Genomic DNA, 15,955 nt, shown 5'->3' on the forward strand with positions numbered 1-15,955 from the left:
TGGCAGCTAAAATTCTTCGTATGCATGCTCAACTTTTGGAGTTAGAAAATCGAAATAAGCAATATAACATTCGCATTTTTAATTTGCCTGAAGAAGTTGAAGGTTCTAGTTGTCGATTATATTTGGAATCTTTCCTTCCTGGTCTTTTGAATATCAAGTTTCCGGAAAAATTTGAAGTGGACAAAGCCCATAGAATACCTTCTCATCGTAGCCCTCGCCTTACTAAACCAAGGCAAATTATATTCAAGGTGCTGCGCCATCATCATCTTGTACTGATAAGGAAAGCTGCAAGAGACATTCCTTCCCTTATGATGAATGGTAACAACATTTTTACTCACCAAGACTTTGCTAAGGAGACGGTTGCTATCCGCAAGGAGTTCTCTGTTTGTCGTCGACAGCTTAGGAGCCTTGGTTTCAAGTATGGACTATTTGATCATTTTACAATGCGCATATGGAAAAATAACTTTTCCAAATCCTTTCAACGTCCTGAAGAGCTGAAGCAATTCCTTGAGCAACAATCTACACCTTCAATGGATACTCATGACCCCAACACTTGACTCCTTCTAGTCAGAAATTAAATGACACATTTATGACTCTCCTTTCTTTTGGGCTTCAACGGTTTTGGCCATTCTTGTGGAACGTGTGTGCGTTTCTCTGTTTCTATTTCTGTATTTTGTTTGTTCTTTTCTCCCTATTTTCTGTTCCTCCTTTTCTGTTCCTACTTATGGAGTTACTATTTTCAGCTGTCTCTCACTTCTGCTTTTCTCCATCTCTTTTTCTTCCAATGTCTTTTTCCGTGTTTTTTTTTTCTAAATGGCTACTGTTAATAATATTAAAGTTGTTTCTTTTAATGTGAAAGGTTTGCGGCATCCAGTTAAACGTACTAAAATTTTGGACTATTTAGGTAGTTGTAAAGCTGATATTTGTTTTGTTCTAGAGACTCATGTTGAAGATCAGGCTTTACATTATATGAATAAAAAATGAGTAGACTCTATTGTTTCCTCTCCGGCTACTGGAAAGAAAAATGGAGTTGCTATTTTCTTTGCAAAACGGCTACATTGTCAGGCTTTGAATACAATTTCGGATTCTGAGGGTAGATATATATTAGTTAAAATTAAAATTCATGATTCTACCTTATTTTTACTCAATATTTATGGTCCCACAGCGGATGTCCCCGTTTTTTGGTCTACTATCACTACTGAAGTTCTGAAGTTGGGTAATGTTCCATTGGTTGTAGGGGGTGATTTTAATGTTATTGCTGATCCATTGCTAGACAGGTTATCTGCAACTAGATTTCGTCCCCCTAAAGTGTTTCATGCCTTTAAATTGTTTAACCAAACTACTAAATTGGTTGACATATGGTGATTACACTTCCCTACTGATAAATGTTTTACCTTTTTCTCCAACCCCCTTAATTCTCATCATGAATTGATTATTTTTTGCTTTCTCCTTCTCTTATTCAAACTGCAACTTCCCCGGTTATTGGTAATATTGATACATCGGATCATGCTTTAATTTCTTTTGTTTTAAATATCTCCTCCAATTTTACTAAACAAACCAGATGGCGTATGAATACTGGTATTGCCCTTCTTGACCATAACAAACCTAAACTATTACAGGCTATTCAAGACTATTTTTTGTTTAATCCAGACAACTCTACTTCTGTAATCAATAGATGGGACGCATTTAAGGCTTATATTAGAGGTGCTACAATTTCTAATATGGCTCATGAGAATAAATTGTTTAATGCTAATATTAAACACTTGGAGATACAAATAGCGAAGTTTGAGAGGTTATTTATTACTTCAAATAATTTCCACTACAAAACTGAATTACAGAAACTTCGTTATGAATTTAATTCTATTCTTAGTATAAGAGCTGGGATTCAGCTTTCTAATTCAAATGATAGATTTCGCTTCAATTCTAATAAATCTGGAAAACTCCTTGCAAATTATCTGCACATTAAATGTTCAATTCGTGGTCCCCAGGGTAAGATTGCATTATCACATAATGATATTGTTAAAGAGTTTCTAGATTTTTATTCAAACTTATATAACAAACCTGATATCCGTGACAATTCGTTAATTGATACCTTTTTGAATGCATGTGATTTGCCACAGATTTTCCCCCTTGATAGAACTAAATTGGATCTGCCTATTACTACTGATGAAATTTTGAAAGCCATTCACTCACTTAAAAAGAATAAATCTCCAGGCCCTGATGGCATCCCTGTGGAATTTTATAAAGAATTTCAACCTCATCTTTTATCCTATTTATTCCAGCTTTTCTCCCACTTTAGCTCTTCTGGGACCATTTCCGGCTCTTTTACTGATGCTTTGATTGTTGTGCTTCCCAAACCTGATAAAGATCCTACCCTAGTTTCCAATTACCGTCCTATATCCTTAATAAATCAAGATTGTAAATTATATGCTAAAATACTTGCCTCTAGGTTAGCTCCAATACTCCATTCTATTATTCACCCTGATCAATCTGGATTTATGAAAAATAGATATGCCGCTAATAACACTAGAACCCTGTTACATGTTATAGAACAAATTTCTACCCTACTGGATCCTGCTGGAGTCATGGCTTTAGACGCAGAAAAAGCCTTTGATAAAATTAATTGGCAATTCTTATTTCAAACCCTATTGTCATTTAATTTTGGTCCATCTTTTATTCGTATGATTTCTGCGTTATATTATGCTCCCACTGCTCGTTTATTTATCAATGGCCAAATTTCTACTCAATTTTCCCTTTTCAGAGGAACTCGACAGGGCTGTCCCCTTTCACCACTTTTATTTCTGTTAGGAATAGAACCTTTTCTTAATTATATACGTAATTGCAATGCTATTCAAGGTATTGCCATTAATGATGTCACTATTAAAACTTTAGCGTATGCAGATGACGTATTGTTATTTATTAGTAATCCCATTTCATCTGTTCCCTCATTATTAGATATTATAACTAAATATTCTGCTATTTCAGGTTATAAACTTAATGTTAATAAGACAGAATATTCTCTGTACGTCTGATATGTTACCTTTATCTGATATTGTTTGGCAAAAAGACAAGCTGAAATATTTGGGTATTTTTTTTTCTTCCTCCTTACCTTCAACGCTAAAGATGAACAGTACTTTTATACTTGATTACGTTAAAAATAAAACTTCTAAATGGTCTTCTCTCCATCTTACATGGTGGGGAAGAATGGAATCTATAAAAATGAATATTGCTCCTAAAATATTTTATTCCCTTGCTATGATTCCCACCCAATTTCCATTCAAATTTTATAAAGATGTTGATAAATTGTTGTCTACATTTTTATGGCTTCACAAGCCTCCTCGAATTGCTTATAGAAAATTAAAAATCCCTAAATGTAATGCAGGATTTGGCCTTCCTGACTTCTTTCACTATCATAAAGCATTCATATTAAAACAAAGTTCCTTGTGGTTCACTGTTTCTCCTCTAGTTGAACCTCCTATCTGGTTTGACATAGAAAAATCAATTGTTGCTCCTTTTCCATTGCCTTCCTTACTCACAATGTCTCATAAATCTACTGTTGTACATCGTTCATCTATACTCAAATCATCAAGTTTAATTTTTAATGATTTGGATGAGAACTTTGCTTCTCCTTTAAGCTCTACTAGGGATGTATCATTATGGCATAGTCCTGTTATTAAGCTGAATAGGAATATCAATGTTTGGAATTCGTGGATTAAGGCAGGCATATTTTACCTTAAAGATATATTCTGTGATGATGCCTTTATTCCTTTTGATAATTTACAATCACAATTTAAGTTACCTCAGGCGGATTTATTTAAATATCAATCTCTATGTAATTCCATTTTAGACTCTGATCCAAATGGTGTTCCTTCTACTGTTACGAATGATTTGATAATTTATTTAAATGCTGTTTCGTCTTCATCAAACACTGTATCTATTTTCTCTAAACGATTTGTTGCTTCATTAGGTACCAACATTAATATAATTTCCTCATTTTGGAACGCTGAACTTTCAATTTCTCTGTCTGATGACTCTTGGAAATCTGTTTGGCTTAATAGTATTTCTGGCCGGTTACCAGTATCGCTTTATCAGACCAACGCACATATTTTGTTTAATTCCTTATGGACCCCAATACGCCTCCACCGGGCTAAATTACTCCCATCTGATGTTTGTTGGCACTGTAATTTACATCCTGGAACCTTGCGTCATATGTTATTTGATTGCCATATCATTTCAAAATTTTGGTCTGAAGTCTGGGATGTTTTACTGAAGATTTTACCTATTCACGATGCTCTTTCTTATAAATTGGTGGTTTGTAAATCAATTGTGCTTCTTCATCCCCTTCCAGATTCTGAAGCAAAATTGTTCAATTTCCTAATTTCAGCAGCGTTGAAATCCATTGCTTTTTGCTGGAAAGTCGCTTCTTCTCTTTCTGTTAATGCCTGGTGGTCTTGGATCATTTTCACAAGAAGAGGTGCTCAATTGTCATTACGTGGAATCAATCATAACCAGCCTTCTTATCAATCCTTTTGGTCACCTATTGATTCATATGTGTTATTAACCCCTTCCATGCGGCCGCGATTCCCCTGGCGTGCTGTAAACAACACGAACAGGGGCGGGCCATGACGAACCCCAGCCGTCATCAGCACACGAGCACCATAGTGCATGACGGCTGGGGTTCGTCATCAGCATGGAAGGGGTTAACGTAATAGTTTTTATTGTTTTTCTTTATCTGTTATTAAATATTTTGAAGCTAATAGTAACTCTGATGGTCCTTATGAGATGATTTAATATGTTCCCTTTTTCCTTTTCCCTTTATTTGACAATTTTACTTATTATGACTTCATGACCTATTTTGGTATTAATTATCCATTGTATTCATCAATTGATTGGTTTTTATTGATATGTAATATTTTTATGTATTGTCTTTCTTGTTTCTATTTTGAAAAATTTCAATAAAAAAATTCTTTTAAACACCAAAATCCTCATCTCACAAACATCTTTTTTAAATACAATATATCTATAGCACTTTATTATAACAATCTAACATGGGCACCTGCCACACATCCACTAGTGAATAATCTATTCTCAACGGAAGCTTTGGCTTTTCTCACAGATTTACAGGCTTTAGATTTAAACCATAACACTTTGAGACCGCCTCTCTGTAAGACAAATCAAGAGCACTCGGCCATCCCAATGATTAACACAGAGTACTAGTTGCCCTCCAGTCTTTACTGGTATGTAAGCTGTGGACCTTATCACTTTCATGCACAACCTTTCTATCTAAAATAATGTTAGCGCTAATTTAATAGCAGTACTGTTGGTGATTTCATTTGAGATGTCACCAGCAGTGTCATCAATGACATCAGTTCACATGTCAGGAGTGATGTAATATGCATATTCATAAGCAGTGCATGACAGGGATGCAAGTTAATGTTAGTTCACTAAACTATTAGTACCCAATTTCAGTGTTTTTTCTGCCTTTAACCCTAATCTTTCTTGGTTTCTTTTCACCTAAGCTAAGATTGTATTATTATACCTAGCTCTAACATCACTGTTACTTTTGTTACTTATGTTTTTTCATTGCATTTCTGTGGTTTTTCAATCATATTCAAAGATGAAGAAGTGCCCAAACTATGCCCAACCCTGGGTTGTGGGAGGTTGACTCCTTTATTCGGGTGTAGATGTTTGAGTATCTGGAATTCTCAAAGGTTTCCATGAGAACATTAGGGAAACTCAAAGCTTCACATGTGAACTCCTGGAAAACCCTTGAAAATTCCCATTTACCCCAGTGGAACAGCATGTCTGTGCAAGGAGAACAATCCCAATCCCTATTGCTTCTGCCTTTGATAGGATCACGTCATCACCATATTCCAAGTTTGAGAAGGTGTTTCAATAACAACACAAAAGTTTGTGGGAGTTCACACATTTTCAGACCCCCCCCCCCCCCAACCACCAAGGCTTTGTCTTAGCCACTAAAGCAACAGTTTACCATGATGCGGTAACATATATTGTGTGTGATTCCTTAGATTTATGAGTTAAACTAAATTTGTACTTGTAAAACTAGCTTGTACTATTGTAGGTCACACTTGCTTGTGTAAATGGCTTTGTAAATCAGTGATATTGACTAGTGAGCTGCGCATCCTCTCAAGACTGACCTGGAAATCAGAGCAATGGGCCATTTTCCTTTGCAGGTCTGTCAGTTTAGTTAGTAAAGATTTGTGACGTGTGGCAATGCTCATGACGATGACTTTTTACAGCCCGAGGCAGACACAGAGCACGCCCTGGGAACTTTCTGGGATACAAGGGTATTTGAAGAGTTGGACGGGACGAAAAGTCACCCATCTATTTGTGCATGAAAGTTTCGATTTAGACATGTATGCATGCTGCTGGAAATGTGCATATGTTGTCTGAGAGCATGTTGGGAAACAAGCAACTGTTGGATATTTCCAAACGCAATCCTGGAAAACCTTTATGCATTCACAAAACGAATAACCAAGTGCTGTTGTCCAAGTGTAGACATACTCAGGACTTTGGGAACCCCCCTCAGTATCTAAGACTCGCTGCTGGGAGAAAGAGGCCAGTCGGTGACACACAGATCAGTGCTTCGGTAGTACAAGCAGATGCTTGTGTATTCTAGACAGCTTACAGGTAAAAAGCTCATATGCAAATACAGGTGAAGGGTGTAACTAAATATCACATTGATATTTGCCTGCAGTCAAAGAAGAGTATTCCTTCTGGAGAGAGACTCCTTCTCGAAACTTCTGTGGCTCTGTCTGTGATCACATGGTCCGACTTGGCAGAAAGTTCTGGAACGAGCCCAAGCAGCCACACTATATGCACACCAAAGACAACCCGGTTAGATCATTTTAGGAAACTATGCCCTCACAGCTTAGAAACCCGTACTAGAAACTGGGCCGAACGATTTCGAAAACACAGCTTCCATTCACCAAATGGAAAATTATAGGAACTTTTCGGAAGATCCAGCTTTCCCATCCTGCGTGTGATAACGCCTCCGTGCTTATGGTTGGAATGTTGAAGCCACCACTGGAAAAGTGCACTTTGTTTTATGGTTTATCTTGTTGCTGTTTGGGGATTCTAAATGGAACTTAACAAAACATTTACTTCCCTTTTGTTCAATGCTTACAATTTCCTTTAGATTGCTCAAATGATGATAAAATTGCAGAAAGCTTTCAAAATTGAGTTTTTTAAATGTTTACTCACATGGAACGTTTTGCTACTGCTAGATACACAAAAAACTACTGATCGAAATGACACAAACCTAGGGTGTGCACTAAAGTGAAGTCTGAATTAATAATCAGCGCACACATTCATTCTTCCACATATATATGATGTGTGTTAGATCAGTCAGCCATGGGTTGATATTCCCCAAAATATTTTGTCCTCACCCCTCCTATTTTTGCTAATCTCGTTTTTGTTGTCCTTTGGACACTTTGCGCATTACAGCTGCTAACCAGTGCTAAAGTGATTGTGCTCACTCCCCTAAACATGGTTGAATTGGATTATGGCCAATTGGCATACTAAATTTACGTGTAAATTCCTTGTAAAAGTGTACCCCAGGGCCTGTAATTTAATGCAACTAGTGAACATGGAACACTGACTGTGCAACCCACTTAAGCAGCCTTTCTAAGCATGTCTCAGGCCTGCCATTGCAGCCTGTCTGTGCAGGTTGAAGCAGTAATTTCAAGATAAACCTCTTGCCAGACCCAAACCTTCCTTTTGAATATATATAAGGCTCCTTTAAAATAATCCCTTTATAGCATCAGTGCTTCGGTAGTACAAACAGATGCTTGTGTATTCGAGCCAGCTTACAGGAAAAGCTCATATGCAAATACCGGTGAAGGGTGTAACTAAATATCACATTGATATTTGCCTGCAGTCAAGAAGAGTGGGGCATATTATCAACGTTTAGCGATATTTACCGCTAACGATGCTTAGCAACGAATATTTTAACGCTAAGCATCGCCGGAAATTATCGCAGAGATAACTTGCTATTAGCAAGGTTTATCTCAGTAGTGATAAAAATCCTTGCGCTAACTGCCAATTGAGAGATTATCTCTGGAAAACCAACGATAATCTCTCAAAGTTTGGCGATAGCTTGATAATAGGGGCTCACAAACTTAGCCATGATATCCACCTTCCATAGGATATCATGGCTAAGTCAGGAAAATACCAGGTGTAAAAAAAGCAGTGCTAACCACGGTTAGCGCTGCTTTTTTTTATCACTAACAGGGTTAGCGAAATCCTTGATAATAGGAGAAATGTCGCTAAACAACATTTCTCCTATTATTTTTCTCTGGAACGCCCCTTTTGCATCTCATTGGAGATGCAAGGGGAAGCTTAGAGAAAAAGGGTGCTAACATGCGAATTTGCGTGTTAGCACCCTTTTGCTAATAGGGAGATAATTTTATCTCCGCTTTTTCGGCTTTTAAAGCCAAAAAAGCAGAGATAAATCCCTTGATAATATTCCCCAGTATTCCTTCTGGAGAGAGACTCCCTCTCGAAACTTCTGTGGCTCTGTCAGTGATCACGTGGTCCGACTTGGCAGAACGTTCTGGAAGAGCCCAAGCAGCCACACTATATGCACACCAAAGACAACCTGGTTAGATCATTTTAGGAAACTATGCCCTCACAGCTTACAGACCCGTACTAGAAACTGGGCTGAACGTTTTCTAAAACACAGCTTCCATGCACCAAATGGAAAATGATAGGAACTTCTTGGAAGATCCAGCTTTCCCATGGGTGTGATAACGCCTCCGTGCTTATGGTTGGAATGTTGAAGCCACCACTGGAAAAGTGCACTTTGTTTTATGGTTTATCTTGTTGCTGTTTGGGGATTCTAAATGGAACTTAACAAAACATTTACTTCCCTTTTGTTCAATGCTTACAATTTCCTTTAGATTGCTCAAATGATGATAAAGTTGCAGAAGGCTTTCAAAATTGTGTTTTTTAAATGTTTACTCACATGGAACGTTTGCTACTGCTAGATACACCAAAAACTACTGATCGAAATGACACAAACCTAGGGTGTGCACTAAAAGTGAAGTCTGAATTAATAATCAGCGCACACATTCATTCTTCCACATATATATGATGTGTGTTAGATCTGTCAGCCATGGATTGATATTCCCCAAAATATTTTGTCCTCACCCCTCCTATTTTTGCTAATCTCGTTTTTGTTGTCCTTTGGACACTTTGCGCATTACAGCTGCTAACCAGTGCTAAAGTGATTGTGCTCACTCCCCTAAACATGGTTGAATTGGATTATGGCCAATTGGCATACTAAATTTACGTGTAAATTCCTTGTAAAAGTGTACCCCAGGGCCTGTAATTTAATGCAACTAGTGAACATGGAACACTGACTGTGCAACCCACTTAAGCAGCCTTTCTAAGCATGTCTCAGGCCTGCCATTGCAGCCTGCCTGTGCAGGTTGAAGCAGTAGTTTCAAGATAAACCTCTTGCCAGACCCAAACCTTCCTTTTGAATATATATAAGGCTCCTTTAAAATAATCCCTACATAGCCCAGATGGCAGGGTGCAATGTATTTAAAAAGTGGGACATGTACTTTTAAGTTTTGCATGTTCTGGTAGCGAAACACTCCTAAATTTGTTTCTCACTACTGCAAGGCCTACCTCTCCTATTGGATAATATTAGGTTACCTTTTACATTTATTTAGTGATAACTTTCAATTGGGAGAAGATTTACAGGTCGTGTTTGGTGTTTGAAGAATTGTATTGAAAGCCACCTTTAACAATAAAGTTGGATTTTTGGTCACAATTCCGAAAGGGACATTTTTAGAAAGTTGACATTTTCTTGTCCCCACCATTTAGTGTCTGTTGCCTGTATGATGGGTCACATGACTAGGGGCCTGATTTGGATATTGGCAGATGGGATACTCCATCACAAATGTGACTGATATTTTGCCAACTGTATTACAAGTGTTATAGGGTATAATGCACTTGTAATACAGAGGACGGGATATCCGTCAATGTTTGTGGTGGAGCATTCCAATGGGCAAGATCTAAATCAGGCCCTAGGTGTAGATGGCAGTTGGTCTTTGTGTATTGGTCTCAGACAGAGAAACAAAGAGAAACTAGGTGTTGGCAGGATGGGCCACTCTAAGTTACTGACGGGGAGGAGCTTTCACCTACCAAACTTGCACATCAAAAAGGACCTGCCTGGGTGCTCTCACAAAGGGATTATCACTAGTCTATTGTGACCCCAGACAATCTGGGTCCAGGGCAGGGAATTACAAGCAGCTTTGGGATGTGGAAACTTCTAGAAGCTTCTAATACTTCAAAGTGGATAGCAGGTGTAAATTTTGGATCTTATACTCCAACTCTTCAGTACACATCTTCACCTGTGGAAAACACATAATAAGGACTGCTGTGCTGCTCTGCTGCAAGAAGGACTGCCACTATGCTGCCCTGCTGAGTTGCCCTGCTGCCCTCCTACCTAAGTGAAGGACTGGACTTGCAGCTTGACCCAGGACCCCAAGAGTGATGCCAAGGATGAGTTCTTTGGCCTCAGAAGCCTCAGGGGTAGAACAGGCTCCCTCCATCTCCCTACCAGCACCTGGACTCTGTCAGCTGTGAGTCCTACTCTCCCAAGTGGTGGCACCCCAGTCCTGGAGCCTTCGCAGTGGGCTTCATGGTGCACCACCAGGCTCAGCTGTGGTCCCAGCAGAACCAATGCATTGGAGCCACAGCGTGACACATCACCTCCCATCGGGACCGCTGCTTAGTTCATCTCAGCACAGGACTTTCTCTTCGCCACCTGCATCCTTCCAGGAACCAAAGCTGAGCAATGCTTCCTCAACACAGGCTTTCACCTTGCAGGCTTCTCATAAATGGCATCCTTGTTCCCAGGAATTACCCTGCGCGAAGCATGTGCGACTCAGGATGCGGAACTGCTCCACAAAAAGGATTTAAGGTACTTTTGTTCTGTGTGCTTCACTGGATTCCTGTAGCCGGCCCCCACTCGATTGCAGTCAGCGTGAAATTGTGACCTTATACTGGTCCTATGCAACCTGATATCTACAGTTGATGGTTTGTGCTTTTTAGCTCTATTTTTACTTACATCTTTTAAACAGCACATCCCCAGTTCTACTGATTGGATTTTTTTTAATTGAATTGGATTTGGTCTTATATTATTTGTTGGAAATGGCCCTTTCTGCAGGGACATCCCCAAATGTTTTGTCTTCCCCCTCACCGTTATGCTGAATTTGTTTTTGCTGGCTTTAGAATTTGGGCACTTTACATCTGCTAAACTATGCTAAAGTGAATATCTACTTTAAACATGGTAAAATTGGCGTATCTACAATTGGCATAGTTAATTTACTTGAAAGTCCCTAAAAAGTGCACTAACTGTGCCCAGGGCGTGTAAATAAAATGCTAATAGTGAGCCTGCAGCAATGGCTGTGCCATCCACTCAGTAGCCTTTTAAATATGGTTCAGGCATGTAATTGCAGAGCCTGTGTTTGCAGTTATCAACTGCGATTTTGACCTGGCAAGTTAACATACTTGCCAGGCCCAAACCATCCCTTTTATCAGGAGCGGCCCATGCAGGTAATAGCAGTGGGGCTAAAATGGGGGGGAGTTGGCAGACTCCCCCCAACAATAACATTTTAAAAAAGAAAACCATGTACCTTACGCTCACTGCATCACTGAGTCAGCAGGGCACTGTGAAAATGTTATTTACCCTCGTCGTCGTCTGTTAACTCCCGCCCCAACGTGCCCCACTGCTATTACCTGCACGTACCTCTCCTGCCTTTTTTTACATATAAGTCATGCCTAAGGTAGGCCTTAATGTATAAATAAGGGGCTTTACCCAGACATAGTCACTGGGACCTGGGTTCTAAAGGTACTAAGAGGAAGGGGTCCCAGTGTAAACATGGAATAATATATACAGATCACAAAATTATTCTTCAAAACACTGAATTGACACACACTGTTTAATTCACAATGGGATGCGGTATATTGAATATACAAACAATTTAGCAAACACAATTGATGGTTGTACAGTGCCCCAAGGAAGGCGAGGGGAGCGGAGTGGTGATAAAGTGAGGATGTGATGATGAAAGGTATTGTTGACAGTAAAATCAGTCAATTAGTAAAACTATATTGACAATTTGATACAGAACAAAATAGCCATAAACTTGGCGTATTAAATCAAAGCAGCATACTTCACATGATACAATCAATGTTAAAATGATGGCGTGAAGTTGACAAAAGGAAGGTAGTTGTCAACGTTTCGACCCTCTAAACGACGCAGGGTTGAGTCATGCCCTTGCTGTGGGGTCTTCTTCAGGACCAAAAAGGAAGGGGCAGGCAATCTAATTAAGTTGTATAAATGGAAATATTATTATTATTCAAAGGGGTATTACTCTTCCCTGTGTGGGACCAATAAAGTTACACAATGGTGTATTAGAGGAAAACATGGTCTATACATATTAATTTATGGCCCCACAAACGTGGACGTGGGGAGGTGCCACAGTAGAACATGGTTACTGTGGTTCACGAGCACAATTAAAAAAGTCAACACATATCCAGGTGGTATTCGGATTGGTGACCTGAGCGTTATGATCAGAGAACTGGCACGTGGGGAGGTGAGGGCCACCTTAATGATCAAGATATAGAGTGGTAAATTATTAAATAGTGAGTTAGTGGGGACAGGAGACGTCATTCCGCAAGGTTCAAGTGCGTGTCTGTGTTGAGACACGTAAGTACGAGTTACATTAGCCATGTGCGTGGTAAAAATCACATCGGCAATTAGACAGACTGGCTTACCTGCTGTATGCATTTTCAAAACGATTCAGAAAAGGGGATGGTGATGGACAGAGTATCTGAATTAAGCAGAACACTCCTACCCAGTCCAAAGATCAGGGCTTGATCCATCACTGTTTTTTAGCTCACTGCACCATCCCAGCTCAGAACCAGGCTACATGCAAATTAGTCATTCCATGGCCCCGTGCATCATGGGAACAGGGCAGACCAAACTACCAAGCCAATTCTTATACTGGGAAGGAAACAAGCTTCCGGGGACCGGTTTCTGGCATTTCAGCCGTCTTCGGCCCGGCTTGCTTGAATCCTGATGGTGCAGTGAGCAAGGGACTCACATCTGAGTATACCCTTGCACGCTTATGGTGAACAAAACGATTCAGAAAAGGGGGTGGTGATGGACAGAGTATCTGAATTAAGCAGAACACTCCTGCCCAGTCCAAAGATCAGGGCTTAATCCATCACCGTTTTTTAGCTCACTGCACCATCCCAGCTCAGAACCTGGCTACATGCAAATTAGTCTGTACCTGGCCCAGTGCATCATGGGAACAGGGCAGTCCCTTGCTCACTGCACCACCAGGATTCAAGCAAGCCGGGCCGACGACAGCTGAAATGCCAGAAACCGGTCCCCAGAAGCTTGTCTCCTTTCCGGTGAAGAATTGGCTTGGTAGTTTGGTCTGCCCTGTTCCCATGAGGCACTGGGTCAGACTAATTTGCATATAGCCAGGTTCTGAACTGGGGTGATGCAGTGAGCTAAATAACGGTGATGGATCAAGCCGTGATCTCTTGATTGGGTAAGAGTGGTCTGCTTAATTCAGACACTCTGTTCATCACCACCCCCTTTCTGAATCGTTTTTGGCCACTACAGGTGTGGCAGGGTATACTCAGACATGAGTCCCTTGCTCACTGCACCACCCGGATTCAAGCAAGCCGGGCCGACGACAGCTTAAATGCCAGAAACCGGTCCCCGGAAGCTTGTCTCCTTTCCCTTTGAAGAATTGGCTTGGTAGTTTGGTCTGCCCTGTTCCCATGAGACACTGGGTCAGACTAATTTGCATATAGCCAGGTTCTGAACTGGGGTAATGCAGTGAGCTAAATAACGGTGATGGATCAAGCCCTGATCTCTTGACTGGGTAAGAGTGGTCTGCTTAATTCAGACACTCTGTTCATCACCACCCCCTTTCTAAATCGTTTTTGGCCACTACAGGTGTGGCAGGGTATACTCAGACATGAGTCCCTTGCTCACTGCACCACCAGGATTCAAGCAAGCCGGGCCGACGACGGCTGAAATGCCAGAAACCGGTCCCCGGAAGCTTGTCTCCTTTCCGGTGAAGAATTGGCTTGGTAGTTTGGTCTGCCCTGTTCCCATGAGGCACTGGGTCAGACTAATTTGCATATAGCCAGGTTCTGAACTGGGGTGATGCAGTGAGCTAAATAACGGTGATGGATCAAGCCCTGATCTCTTGACTGGGTAAGAGTGGTCTGCTTAATTCAGACACTCTGTTCATCACCACTCCCTTTCTGAATCGTATGAATTTTCAAAGACGTGGGTTAACAAGAATGTAAAGGGGCCGGTCGAGCAGTCGTGCCTATAAGCAAACAGGCAGCCTAATTAATGTGGGTTAATACATTTGGAAAGACACCGAGAGCTGTGCACCGGTAACATGATTAAGGGCTTACCGTCAGTAATGCGGTATCAGAGCATATCTGCCACCGAATCGCGGGTCTTGTGATTCCGTGATTTTGTTGAAAAAGGAATTTACGGGGAACTGTTAGTGCTGCCCATGAGTGAAACTCAACATAGAGGATGGAGGGATAAAGCTTGTGACGAGGGGGAGCTGACTACTCACGCGTGCCGAATGAATCGGGACATGCAAACGCCGCTGGAACTTGCAGTGTCGAGCCCGATTTCCTATTAGTGAAGTTACCTAGGTAACGGTACCACGTGGTACTTAACACACGTATGAAGCTAGAAGAAAGACTCGAATTGTGCTCGTGTCTTGATACGAATGTTCATTGGTAATGGATCGGGAAACAGTCCAGTAAAAAGACTGTAAGTTAACTAAAAACACAAAATAGTGTATTGAGGTAAATTCCAGTGCAGATAGTTAAATTTATATGCAGTTGGTGCGTTGCAAATTGGAAACATATCTGGAAAATCGTAGTAAGATTAGTATGATACCAGTATTGCAGGGCAAATCACCGATGTATGCTATGTGGGAAATGATGCATCTCTTGACATCACCAGACATGGATTCCCATCTCAGTGGAACGCTACAAAGTCAGTATATGACACAGTGGTCAGTTGCATGATATAGAAAGAGGCACAACAGTTTGGTGTACCTCCCGAGCACGGGGGTAAAAACCATGTCATCAGTTAAGGCTCTAATCTCAGCGAAACATTAGATAGTCAATATACAACACAGTGATGTAATACATGATGTAAATGGAGACATACAGGTGTGGCGTACCTCCCGAGCATGGCGGTAAAGGCCACATCCCTGCTTCTGGCACAGTCGTAGTTCTCTTGGCGTACTTCTCATATGATGATAAAGGCCACTCTACTTGATGTCATTATATACATGAAACCAACCAGTTATCAGAACGGCATATGACTACCAGCTGGGTAGGGCCAATCTAAACACAGTGTATGTTGCTTATATGGGACAAGTGGACCTCAGGGTAATGTAGCCAGTTGAGAAAAGGAACTATCATGTTCATTGAGGCCAGTGTCGATAGAATCAAAGAAGTACATCCACTTAAGTACACGTGTGTTGAGGATATTGGAGATGTTACCCCCACGGGGTCCCAGGACAGCCTTTTCGATTACCACCCACCTCAAGCTATCTGGGGGATGGGATGCCAGCTTAAAGTGGTCCACTAAGGGTGCGCCCTGTACTTCACATCTGATCCTACTCATGTGCTGTAGAATCCTTGCTTTGGCTTTTTGTTGGGTTTGCTCTATATAGATCTTCTGACACGGGCAAATTATGGCATAGATAATGTTGATCGAGTTGCAGTTGCTATGAGTCTTTAGCTTGATTTTATGATGTCGGTATTGGAATTCTTTAGTTTGGATTGCAGAGTGACACGCTCTGCACTGGCCACATTTGAAATGACCAACAATTGGTGGCATATCCCACTTGGAGGTGAT

The sequence above is a fragment of the Lissotriton vulgaris genome, chromosome 7 (genome assembly GCF_964263255.1).
Source record: "Lissotriton vulgaris chromosome 7, aLisVul1.2, whole genome shotgun sequence".
Taxonomy (NCBI): domain Eukaryota; kingdom Metazoa; phylum Chordata; class Amphibia; order Caudata; family Salamandridae; genus Lissotriton; species Lissotriton vulgaris.